We start from the raw sequence: 13,901 nt of genomic DNA, 5'->3' as shown, positions 1-13,901 counted from the left end.
AAACAATGGCAACCACAAAATCCTATTGCCAAGCTATAGAGACATCTGTTTTCTAAGAGTGAAGGCCTAGCAAGCATGCTTCTTCATGTGGTTGGCGTAATAACAATGATTTTGCCCCTCTGGCAAAAACATAATTATTGTACTGCTTTGATCAGTACCAGGTGTTATCTGAACCTAGACAAGCCCTTGCCATGTTGTTATCTCTCATTGCCAGATCTACAGCTTTGCACAACCACTGGTCTAAGTATTGATATTTGACCACACTAAACCAGGCCCCCCTCACCAAGGGCAGGGCTACTGCACATGTTCTTCCTTGCAAGTCATTGCCATTTCTTTGAAAATAAACATATTGTATTCCTGAATCTCTTGTTTTTCTGCCTGCTCTGTTTGGCTCCAGCCATTCACAGGTTAGAGACTGGTTTGGCCCAGCTGACTCTGTGAATTAGAAAATGCCACTGGAAAATTGTGAAAGCTTCCTGAATAGCCTAGGGGATAGCTAGATGGTTCAGTGGATAGAGCACAAGACCTGAGTTCAAATACAACCTTAGGCTTGGACAAGTCACTTAATCCCAGTTGTCTCACTTAAAAAAAAAAAAAAAAAAAAAGCCTAATTAGGCTCACTTCACTTTGAGCTGGAAGATTCAGATTGCCCAGATACTAAGCCTGGTGAGATCACCCATGTCTAACCTGTCAGCATCAGAGCTGAATGACTCTTGCTGGTTCACAGGCTTCCTTTGCTTCTTAGATGCATTGAAACACTAAACCATTGTATTTCAGTTCTGTTATTTTACTCAATTTTGTTTCCTTCTCTTGTTGAAAATGTGGTCAAGCAAGACTTTTGAACTTATGATTTCATCTCCAGCGGGCTTTTGTTTCTTTTGAAATGTTTCTATATTGAATTATGGTAATTATTGGAAACAACTTGCTATAATAAAGTGAAGGAAAGATTTGAATAACCAGGACCTTCAATTAATGAACTTTTTTCTCTTTCAGAAGAAAGGCAAAAAAAAATTTTTAAACGAGTGAAGGGTGGATGTATGTTATACTTGGATATGACAATTAGTTGTGTTACCTCAGGAAGATCTTTTTTTCTACTCTTCTCTGATACCTTATCTATAGAATAGGGACACCTTTCAGAAGATTGTTGTGAAAAAAGTGCTTTTTAAAAAACTTTTGCTAGTATTCAAAGTTCCCCAGACACAGCTGAGGAAAGAGGAGGTGTGATTAGCACACTAATGGAGGGAGAGTTAGTATGTGATTTTTTGTTTGCAGATGATTTGTGTATTCAGTGCATCTCTTTATATAATGGATCAGTCTCCTCTTGGTGCCACACTAACTCTTTGTCTAAAACTCATATAAGTTTGATTCCTGAGGGATTCCAGAGCTACCCAAATGTGTAATGTCCTCAGAAAGAGGGCAATAGAGAATACAGACTGAGGCAGTTCTGCATTGGCCTCTATAGTTTTCTCTTTGTTGGTAATAAATATTATTAATTATATTTATTAATTAATATTAGTAATGACAAATATTAGCTGATCTTCACTTAAGTTCTTACCATTTATTTATTTTCAGTATGAATGAATCAGGTTGGGAAAGAAAAATCAGACTAGAAGGGAAAGCTATAGGAGAGAAAAAAAAAAAAACAATAGAAAAAAAGAATTTAACATCAGATGGTATTTTCTATCCAAAGTCTATTGGAATTACCTTGAATCTCTGAATCACTGAAAAGAACCACACTTACTTACTTACTCTTTGTTTGACTCCTAAGGGGCTCCAGAGCTATCCACTTGTGTGATGTGCTTAGATAATAATAGGGATTGCAGACTGAGACAGTTGCTCATTGGCATTTATAGTTTTCTCTTTGTAGGTAATAATAAATATTTGTTAACTGATCTTCACCGAAGTTCTTAAATCTAAATTCTAATATACTCTAAATGGGGAGAGATTTGAGGTAGGGAGACACTGAGGGTCTGAACTAGGGTACTAGGGTGGGGGCTGTTTGAATAGGGAACAAATATATTCAAGAGATATTACAGAGATGGAAACAATTTAGCAACTGATTGAAATGAAAACTGGAGAATCAAGGATGACATGAAAATAATGAACTTGGGTGATTGGAAGGATTGTGATAATCATAAAAAATAATGGAAAAGTTAGAAGAGGGGTGGGTTTTAGAGCAAATTTAATGGTTTCTGCTTTAGCTAAGTTGAGTTTCAGATACTGACAAGACATTCACTTTAAAATGTCCAATAGGCAATTGGTGATATGGGACTGGGTCTCAGTAGAGAAATTATAGATAGATATGTAAAACTTGTTTTCACCAACATAGTGATGGTCATTGAAGACTGATGAGATGATTAGAAAACAGAAAGAGAAAAGGAAGATGATCTTGTGTAAAACCTCAGGAGATACCATCAGGGCAATGACAAGGATAAATATTGAGCAAAGGAGATAGAGAACAGTTGCTGGATTGGTAGAAAAACAAAGGAATACAGTGTCATGACAGCTCAAAAAGGAGACAGTATCCAAGAGAAGATGGTCAAACAGTAGAAGATGCTTCAAAGAAGTCAAGAAGGAGGAAGACTAAGAAAATGACATTACATTTGTCAATTAAGAGATTACTTGTAACATTGGAGAGAACTTACAGTTAAATGATGAGCTCAGAAATGAAAACCTACCCCTCTTCTAACTTTTCCATTATCTTTTATGATTATCACAATCCTTCCAATCACACAGAATGAGAAGAAATGGGGTTATTAGTGTAAACTGCTTTTTCAAAGAGCTTAACTGAAAAAGCAATGGGTAGCTCATAAGGCCAGTAGAATCTTGTGAAGATTTTTTTAAAGGTTAAAAGAAACTTGATGAACATCAATGAATGATCCAGTAGATAGGGAGAGATTGAAGATGAGGGAGTAATTGAGAGTGATGGTGGAGGTAATCTGTCAAAAAAGATGGGATGGCATAGGACTAAGGGTTACATGTAAATGGGTTGGGAATGGTAAAGAACTTTCAACTTCATCTGGCTAGCGTAAAAGAAAAAATGGTGAGAATATATGAAGAAAATATAAGATAAAGAGGAAAGGAGAATGATTTTGATCAGATGAAGACATTTGGACATGAAAGAGGGTCACTTGTAGGTGATGGCAAGATCAAGGGTATGACCATCCCTGTGTATGGTTGAGGTAGAATGGAGAAACATGTCACAGAAGGCTAATTATATTGAGGGATTTGGAAGTTAGGGCATTTGAAGGAACATGAACATGTATGGTGAAGTGCCCTAATATAAAGAAAGGAGGTGGAGAAGGGAGGGAGAGGTACTGAGAAAGGATTGAGAATGCCCAAGGAATTGGTAGATAATAGCCACTAAAACTTGGATAGATTAAACTTCAATGCCTATAAGGATGCCTTAAGGGGGAAGCTGGATAATGTAAGGAAAAGGGAGTTATGTTTTCTGTCAAAGAAAATGGCTCCAATCTCCAATCATTGTAATACATATATTTAAAGTAAATGAAATTGTTTATTTTTCCAACATTTTGAATTTTTGCCCTGAGGTCAGTTTAATCTTTGAAATAAAGAAAATTAATTTCTCCTCCCACCTCTACCCCCCCAATATTTTGTTATGACTTACTTTTATTTTTTTCCTATAATGACATATGTAGTCCATTGTAATTTGGGGTAACCTTTTTACAAAATCTCCTTGACATTTATTCAAATTAGTTTGGTTAACTTATGTTTATGGGCCAGAACTCTGAACTTGAAACAAGAATGCTTACAAGGTACTAACTAAGTGGAATTGATGAGACAGTGGTTATCTAGTTTGGCATAGTTCAGTATGATTGATTTAATCTTACAACAAATAATGATTTCCTAGTGATATAATGATTGGTTTATACTCAGTGTAGAGCATATTAGCTGATCAATATAGAGCATAAATTCGCACAAGAATATCTCTTCAGCTCTTCAATGAGAAAAGTGCTCATCCCCCTGGAATGTTCTATTTTCAAAAAAAAAACTATTTACCTAGGAATGTCTCTTTACCATGTGTGCTCTAGATGGAAATCTCCCCTGACCATTCAGCCTCAAGTTCCAGGTTCTTTTCTTTGAAGTCAATGTTTGTGTTTTGCATTCATATGGAATAGCACCAGAACCTAAGATGGTGTTCTGCCTAAATAGACACAATTAAGGTTGTTATATGTTATATATTAAGTATGTTATATGTAGGAGACAAACATAATTGCCATGTCCTACTCTCTCTTCATGTGATCTCTGCTTGGCTTTAGACCTTTTCCTCCTGAACTCAGTTCAGGTCCCTAAGATTAATCATCTAGTCGGACAAATTCCCTACCACTGAGTTTTTATTTCTTGGGAATCATATAGAAAGGTTTTGTGTGTTATGTTTGGGATAGATGAAATTATTTTTAAGCCATCTTTGATCTCTAAGATTAGTTGAATTTATGACTTAAAATCTCTGTAGCAGAAGATGAATCTTCCAACTACCTGTTCAGTTTTCTTTGCCCCAAGCCATTCTAATTTAATTTGTTTGATTCTACATGACCAAAATTTCTTTTTTAAAGTTAGTGAACTGAACCCACATTCTGAGACTACTGAATTAGAATATCAATATATTCTTAGAACCAAATATGGATCAACGAATATTTCAATGACTGGGGTTCTTGCTTTCTGAAATATCTTTTTCTCTTTTCTTTTTCTGTTTAAAGCAGATATAAACAAAATGAGCAGAACCAAGAAAACATTGTACACAGTAACAGCAATATTGTTTTAAGAATGACTTTGAGGGAATAAGTTATTTTGAACATTATAAATACTCAACTATAAAGGATATATGAAATAAAATATTCTGTATCCAGAGAAAGAAGTGATAAATAGAAGAATAATATAAGATAGAATAATTTTACACACACACAACTATTTAGATCTAATGGTAGGCATCTCTTGGATGGGTAAGAGGAAGGAAAAAAATGAAATTTACATGATAATTTTGATATATATTTGACAGAAATAGCAAGTTGTGCATAGGAAATTTGTAGTTTCATATCAATCATCTTTATCATTAAATATTGTCATATTTTAAATGGAAATGTTTGTTTTATTTTATAAATTAAAAATGTAAAATAAAGTTGGGAAGGTAAGTTAAAAATCAAAAAATATATATTTCATATGACAGAGTGATCAATGGCAGGTAGAAGAAAAACTCATCAGTTGGTACTGTTTTCTTGAGAATAAGTAATCTAACAATTCTTTTTGTCCTACTACTCTTTTAAAAATCTTTTTTCATGACCTAATATTTTACATTGTAAAATTATATGTAAATTACATGTAAAAAAAATTAAACTTTTTTTCAAATTTTTGAGTTCCAAATTCTCTTTCTCCCACTTCTGCCCCCTTTATTAAGAAGGCAAGTAATTAGGTTATTCATGTGTAATCATGCAAAACACATTTCCATGTAAGTTATTCTGTGAAAGAAAACACAGACAAAAAAAAATCCAAGAAAAATAAAGTGGAGAAAAATATCTTTCATCTTCATTCACTCTCTGTCAGTTCTCTCTCTAGAGACGGACAGCACTTTTCATTGTAATACTAGCTCTTTTGTCTTCTGGAATATTATATTCCAAGCCTTCTGATTCTTTAATGTATAAACAGCTTACAATTTGTATTATCCTGATTGTGGCTCCATGATATTTGAATTGTTTGTTTTTGGCTGCTTGAAATATTTTCTTCTTTATATGGAAGGTCCAGAATTTGGTTATAATATTCCTGGATTTTTCATATTGGTATCTCTTTCAGGAGGTAATTGGTGGATTTTTATTTTTTCAATTTCTATTTTGCATTCTGGTTCTAGAATATCAGGGAAGTTTTTCTTGATAATTTCTTGAAAGATGAGGTCTAGATTCTTTTTTTTTTTTTGATCATGATTTTCAAATAATCACATAATTCTTTTTTTCTTTTCTTTTTTCTTTCTTTCTTTTTTTCTTTTTTTTTTTTCTGAAGAAATTGGGGTTAAGTAATTTGTCCAAGGTTACACAGCTAGGAAGTATTAAGTGTCTGAGGTCAGATTTGAACTCATTTCCTCTTGATTTCAGGGCTGGTGCTCTATCGCTCCATCAAGCTGTCCCACATAATTCTTTTATTATCTCTCCTGGATCAATTTTCCAGGTTAGTTATTTTCCCAATGAAATATTTCCCATTTTCTTCTATTTTTTCTTCTTTTAATTTTGTTTATTTGTTTCTTGATACCTTATAAAGTCATTAGCTTCCACTTGCCCAATTCTAACTTTTAAGAAATATATTCTTCAGTGAGTTTTTGTACTTCCTTTTCCATTTGTCCAATTTTATTTTTAAAGAAATTCTTCCCTTCAGAGAATTTTTGTATATCTCTTTCCATTTGGCCAATTCTGCTTTTTAGGACAGTCTTTTCTTCATTGGATTTTTGTGCCTCTTTTACCATTTGACCTACTCTTTTTTAAGGTTTTATTTTCTTCAGTAATGTGTGTGTGTGTGTGTGTGTGTGTGTGTGTGTGTGTGTGTGTCTTATTCACCAAGCTGTTGACTCTTTTTTCATGATTTTCTTATATTACTCTTGCTTTTCTTCCCATTTTTTCTTTTTTCTCTCTTGATTTTTAAAATCCTTGCCTCTGTTTATCTTCTGGTTCATTATTCAATCCTCTCATTATCTATAACTTGAGAGGTCTGGAAATTGCCAGTGTTGCCACTGATTCATTCACCCTGAGTCTTATCCCTGGTTGGGGCCAGACCTATATTAATTGGCACAGTCTTCACTGGACTGTGCTTCTCTATTACTCTGGTGTAGCAGACTTTTCTTGCCAACCTATTTAGTTATCTTGGATCAGAAAATTGTCCCATTCCATCTTTTTGTGAGTTCTGCCATTCTAGGACTTGTTTAGAATCATTATTTGAAGGCATTTGGAGAGGTTTGGGGGAAAGTTCAGGCAAGTCCTATCTTTTCTCTGCCATTTTGACTCTGACTCTGCTCTATTACTCTTGTAATATGTAATAAAATATATGTAGTATGGATTAAAAAATCTATAGATTTAGCAAATGTTAGATTAGGGAGAGATCATAGAATCACAGGACATAAAATGACAGAATAACAGGAATCCTTGGATTCACTAAGCACTAAAGATTAGTGCTGTAAGATGTTTTGAAATCATGGAATATTGAATGATAATCTAGAGAGGTAGCTGGAACTTGAACTTTAGGTAATTTATTCCAATTAGACAAATAAAAAAATCTGAGAGGAAAAGGCTGGCTAAGATCCAACAGTTAATGAAGTGGTAATGTTACGCACATAGATAGACATGGCCTATTCTCTCTAAGACCTTTTGTTATGAAAAAGGAAAATATATATTTGCCTTTATACATAAGGATAACCTCCAGGCCTTCTAGTTTTAGAGTTCATGATGGGAAGTCTAATTTTCCCCATCATATGAAGATGCTTTGATAAAGAACCCAATCATCACAGCCTAGAAGATGGCACTTGAAATGCTTCTTATGTATATTTCAAGTTTATTTTCTTTTTCATCCCTCACTGCTCATTGTTAGCATTAAATATTCCAAATTAAATCTATGTTGATCAGCTACATTATAAAGTTTTCTGTTTATCCCAATCTCCAACAAAAAAGCAGCAAGGGAAAGAGTCAATGCTTTGGGCTATATACTTCCATCAAATAAAATTTATGCCAGAAGGACACACATACAGAGCACACTTTGCTACCTATTTCTTAAATTAAACCCATGGATATTAGTTTATGGGAATTGATAGTAGTGTAGTACCTCAGGGACACCTCTTGCTTGTGCAAGATTAGCTACTCTAGGTACTTTGTAAATCTACACCTCAAAAATCATAGCTACTATAGCCACTTTTTTGTGGCATAGTGGAGAGGGTTTTGGTTCTGGAGTCAGGAAGATCTAAGTTCAAACATGGTCTCAGACATTTATTACCTGGGGAAATATCTTAACTCAGTTTCTTCATCTGTAGGATTGTTGTGATGATCAAATGAGATAATTCTAAAGCTCTTAGCACAATGTTAACATGTAATAAGTCATATATAAATGTTAGTTATTATGATTATTAACCAGATGACACAGCTAAAAGCATTTAATGAAATAGAAAAATAAAAAAGTATAGTTATAGGCATAATATAAGATGCACTAGATGAACTTCCAGATATACTCTCATGTCTCAAGATTTTGAAGAAAATATATTTTGTCTCTCTCTTTTTTTGTTTATATATATTTAAATGTAAAGTATTGCTTGTATTTTAAAATGTTTTAGTTGTTTTTTTTGTTTGTTTGTTTTGAGGAATAAAAACAATGTCCTTTATGATTTTGTATTCAATAAATATTTGCCTTAAAAATAAAAGAAAATTACTGGGGTCACATCTCAATGGTGTTCTACACATGTTTATGGTTGTAATAGAACATTTCTCCCATAAGCCTAGGGCATTGTGTTCTATAAATAAGTGGGGAGAGTAGGCCTATATGTAGGGAACCTACATGGTCAAAGTGCAAGAATGGAATGGCTTTGAATGCCTCTGATGCTCTAGGACTATTGATATCTTGTGTTCCTTGTATTGTTTTCACTAAACCTTCTGCCTGCTGGATGTTACATCTCCATGGATACTTTGATCTACTAGTTTCATGGTAAATGGCAGTCTCAAATGAACACTGACTTCTGGTCTTATCAACATATGTGCAGAACATTTCTTCATTATCTAAAGGTATTGGGTATGTAATCTTTTTGATCCTTGCTCTCTAGCTGGGCCGAGCTCCTAGGCTTATCTCTTCAGGGTCACCCACTGGTCATCTTAACTCCACTTTTCTAGGGAAAAGTAGCTAAAACTTCTTCTTGATAAGAGCAAGCTCACATAGATAAATCTATATCTTTTTATTTATAGCTATACAGATCTATATCTATATCTATTTACATCTATACATATTTATCTATTCATATCTATATCTGTCTATATTGTTTAGTAAAGGCTGGTGTTCTTTTGCCTCCTCTTTGTGTACCTTCTCATCTTCCCTCTTTTCCCCTGTTTTTCAACTTTTTCTATTTTATTTTTTCTTAATATGTTCTAAGTCCATCAAGTTCATATCTAAAATCATATCTTTCTTAGTTAGTATTTGTGTCCTTACCACTTAGCACAGTGACTGTCATAATGAAGTTGTTTAATAAATGTTCATTGACAATTGGCTACTATGAATAAAGTATTATATTTCCACATATAGCTAGATAGAGGAATTCTTCTACCATAATTTTTTTCCCAAGGAAAAGATTTATTACACACAATATTAAATACTGATGCAAGTGGTTAAACATTCTATATAGCATGAACAGTTAAATATGTCTACTTCAATACATCAAATATCAGCAACTTTTCAGCCACTTCCATTGAGATCTCCACAGATTTTCTCCCTCCACCGAGGCAACTGGGGTTAAGTGACTTGCCCAAGATCACACAACTGGATAGTAGTAAATGTCTGAGATCACATTTGAACTTAGTTCCTCCTGACTTCAGGGTTGCCCCATCTCCTCAAAATTTTTTTTTGTTTATTCATCCTTCTTCACTTTTCTTTTTTTAATGAGTATTTTTATTAATCAATTAATCAATCAATAAGTATTTATAAAGCACCTGTGGTAAGTGTTTAATTAAGCCAAGAAAGCACGGTGGTGGTGGTGGTGGTGGTGGTGGTGTGTGTGTGTGTGTGAATACAAATTTAAAGAGAAAAAAAATCCCTACTGTCAAGGAACTTATTTTCTATTAGGAAGTTAGGGTTTTTGTTGTTGTTGTTATTCTGTTTTTTTCGCTCAATTATTTTATAAATTGATTTAATGGCATCTTTTAGTATAGTTCTTTATATTTCTTACTTGTTATGTGTTCTAGTTCATCCCATATATCACTGTTGTTTTTAGGTCTCTGAAAGATGTTAATTAATATATTAAAAAAAAAAAAGATGGACTTGATCATCTGGTGAGAGTGAGTGCTAAGTGATAGGTTGTTCTGTGCTCCACAGGCATCCTCCCAAAATTAAGAGGAATAAAGAAAAGCTTCCAACATGCTGGGTGGTATTCATGTAGTAAAATTATGTAATAAAATAAACAATACTTGCCCAGGATGGGCAGCTATAGATAGGCATTGTTGGAGGGAATAGAGTGTTTGGCTATTTTTCCTAAAAACCTTTCTAGATTACATTGTATTCCTTATATTTATCAATCTTACTTGCATTATATTACAATACAATAAGGTACCAATATAATTAACAGCTTCCTACTGTCAGATACTTAGTTTACTGGCTTTTGAAATGACAAATAAGCATGCTATGAAAAATCTTTGAAAAGCCACTTCCTTTGTTGTTGTTATTTTTAACACTTTTAGGATATATTTCTCACAGTGAAATTATTGGGTCAGAGTGATATTTTGAAAAATTTTACTATAAGATCATTTTAAAAAGACAAAAACAAAAACAAAACTCTCCAAGTCTGCAATTAAATCAGAGATGAATGAGTGTACCTATTTTTCCACAACTCCAGCAATATTTAATTTCATTGCCAGACTTATACAATTTAGTAGGACTATCAGAGCTGGCCCTCCACTAACTTGGACTTTCAGGAATTCTAAGGTCACCTCTACCACAAAAAGAGGCATCAGTGTTTGAATTTAGTATAACCATCTACTGTTGTTTTTGCCCACTGGGGAGAATGTAAAATATAAAGTTCTACATGATTTATTCTTAGCCTTCTTTTCCACTTGCTAGTTCCCAGATAGACTTAGTGTGTTTGTCTTTGTTCATACTGATCTTTCTGCTTGGAATATTAAGTGAGGCATAAAACAAAGAGTTATATACTCCCTAAAGGCATTTGCTAGAAGTGCAGAACATGTCTTATATGAGTCCAAATGGAAGATATATTTCCTATAAATGGTGAAGTTTTTAAAATGTTCCTGTTTGCAGATAACATTACATTGATGGAGTAATCCCTAAAGTATTTCTGAATGCATTTCAATAATTGGTTATGTGTGGCAGGAGAGCTGAATGAAAGGATATTGTTTTCAGAAAAAGATTTGAATTTTTTTCTGACTGATCTTCAATGTTTTCTAACTTTTAAAAGTTTTTTTTAATCTTGAAAAAGTTTAGATTTTGGAAATTATCAGCAAATATTTACATATGCAAGGAAGGTCAGATATATGAAAATTATATACAGCACCAAAATTTACCCTATATAGTTTATTTCTTTTAATATGAATTAAATTTAATGAGGTAATGTGAATACTGCCAGAGTGTTTGTTTCCCTATTTTAATTCCTTCTTGCCTCTGTTTTTTATATGTTCCATTGATATTCTTTTCTTTTCTTTCCTTTTTTCTTTTTTTTCCCTTTTCACTATTACTATTCAATTACTCTTTCCCAATTTCCCCCTCCTTCAAATAAAAATCCTCTATTAAAGTAAAAATATGGCCAAGAAAAACAAATCTATGTTTTGATGGTCATGAGATGTCTCATTCCATATTTTTTATTTCTTACTTCTCCAACAAGAGGTAGGAGACATGTTTCATTATTGGTCTTCTGGAATTGTGACTGTGGATTGCATTAACCAGAATTCTCAAGTCTTTCAAATTTGATTTTAACAATGATGTTGATTTTTGTATAAATACTTCTGGATGTGATCACTTAATTCCACACTATTTTATACTTGTGGTCTTCTCAGGTTACTGAATTCTCTTTTGATGTTTCATGTAGTATTCAATTATATTCATATGCCATAATTTATTTGTTCAACCATTCCTCAATTAATGAGAATGGAATTTGTTTCCAATTTTTTACTGCTATAAATATTTTTGTAGCTATGAGTCCTTTTCCTCTTTCTTTGATCTCTTCAGGGAATAAACCTAGTGATGGTATTGAGACATTTGAGTAGACTTTCACATTGCTTTTCAGAAGCCAGCTTTAGCCAAGAGTATTAGCGTTCCCAAATGTCTGTAATGCTTCCAACAATTGTAATTTTCCTTGTCATTTTTACTGAGCATGAGATAGAAATTAAGAGTTGTCTTAATTTGCATTATTAGGGGATTTAGAACTTTTTTCCATATAGTTTTTGATAATTTGCTTGTCTTCTTTTGAGAACAACTTGTTCATACTCTTATTGTTCTTATGTCAATCAATCAATGTTTATTAAAGTTCTTCTATGTGCCAACACTATGTAAAGAGCTGGTGATACAAAAAGAAGTAAAAAAACAGCCCCTGCCCTCAAATAGCTTACAATTTAATGGAGGAGACAGTATGCAAACAAATATATACAAAGCAAGCTATATACAGGACAAATAAGATATAATTATCAGTAGAATTGGGAAAGGTTTCCTGTAAAAGATGGGATTTTAATTGGGACTTAAAGTAGGAAAGTCAGTAGGAGGAGTTGAGGTTGAAGAACATTTCAAGCCAGTCAGAGCAAATTCCCAGAGCCAAAAGATGGAGTATTTTGTGTATGTAACTGGTAGGAGATCAATGTCATTGTAATGAAGAATGCATATTGGGGAGTAAGGTGTTAAGACTGGAAAGGTAGGCAGGGACTAGTCTATAAAGGGATTTGAATGCCAAACAAAGTTTTTTTTATTTGCTCCTGGAAATCTGTCCTTTAGGAAAATCACTTTACTGGTTGAATGGACTGGGATGAGACTTGAGGTAGGGAAATCCACCAGCAGGCTATCAGGCATGAGATGATGAGGATATTCATCTTCTCTTTTAGGACCATCTTGGTCCAGTTGCCAAATAAAGATCAGGATCAGAAAGTGTCTCAGATGCAGTGGAAGATCCTGACTTTCTAAAATTAAGGTCTTTAACAGGTCTCAGTTTGACTGAGGCAATGCCCAACTATTGATTAAAACTAAGTAAGAAATGAGGAAGAGAATCTTCTCTTTTACCTAGCAAATAAGAAAAATCACTCTGGGAGGGGAAGATCCTCAAAGTTTCTGGCCAAAACAGAAACAATTGCTATTACATTTATTCTGAGCCAGTCAGGGCCCAAACAATGTCCAAGTGGGACTTGATTTAGGACATATTATTGACCAATCAATGAAAGACAGAGTGATTTGGATTTAAGACATGGTGGCGAATAGCGAACAAATGTAGCAAAGAGGAACTTTTCAAATAAGGATGGTTTCCAGGAGTCCTGTCGCTCTGTAGATCCTGCTATGGACTCTATAGCTCTCATTATTCTCTGGTGAAAGGGGTTATGCTCCTAAAATGCTGTCATCTTAAATGTCTTAATCCTTTGATTGAAGATTCCTCCACAACTGCTGTTAGCCACTCTTGCCTTAGTTACTATTTAGCCCTTCTCTTTTAGGTATTCTGATACTTAGGCCCACACAATTTCATCTTAGAATTCTAATGTACTAAATACAAGGGGGCCATCTAGTCCAATTCCCCTCATTTATAGATGAGGAAAATGAGACCCAGAGATGTTAATTGAATTGTCCAAGATTTACACAGATAATAAATGTTAGAGTCAAAATTTGAATCTTTGTCCTCTAATTCCAAATTAAATACACTTCTCCTGTACCATAAGAGAAAGCAAGGTATAGTTGGTAGGATATTGGACTTGAAATCAAGAAGACTGGGGTGCAAATATTGCCACTCACGCCTTATGACCCAATGCAAGTGACTTAACCATTCTAGGACTCAGTTTCCCCATCTGTAAACTAACAAATCAGTACACCTTTGCCCCATCATCCCTCCCTACTTTGTGGAGTAAAGACATATTTTATTCAAGTTCACATTAAGTAAAGAGTAAATAAGAGTAAATAAAAGAAACAATTAGAAAACATTAGTTAAGTCCAAAATTAATGCTTTAATTTCCTTATTTTTCAGG

The sequence above is a fragment of the Antechinus flavipes genome, chromosome 2 (genome assembly GCF_016432865.1).
Source record: "Antechinus flavipes isolate AdamAnt ecotype Samford, QLD, Australia chromosome 2, AdamAnt_v2, whole genome shotgun sequence".
In the NCBI taxonomy this organism is placed as follows: Eukaryota; Metazoa; Chordata; class Mammalia; order Dasyuromorphia; family Dasyuridae; genus Antechinus; species Antechinus flavipes.
The sequence above is the reverse complement of the archived record's forward strand: the minus strand, read 5'-3'. Positions refer to the sequence as shown.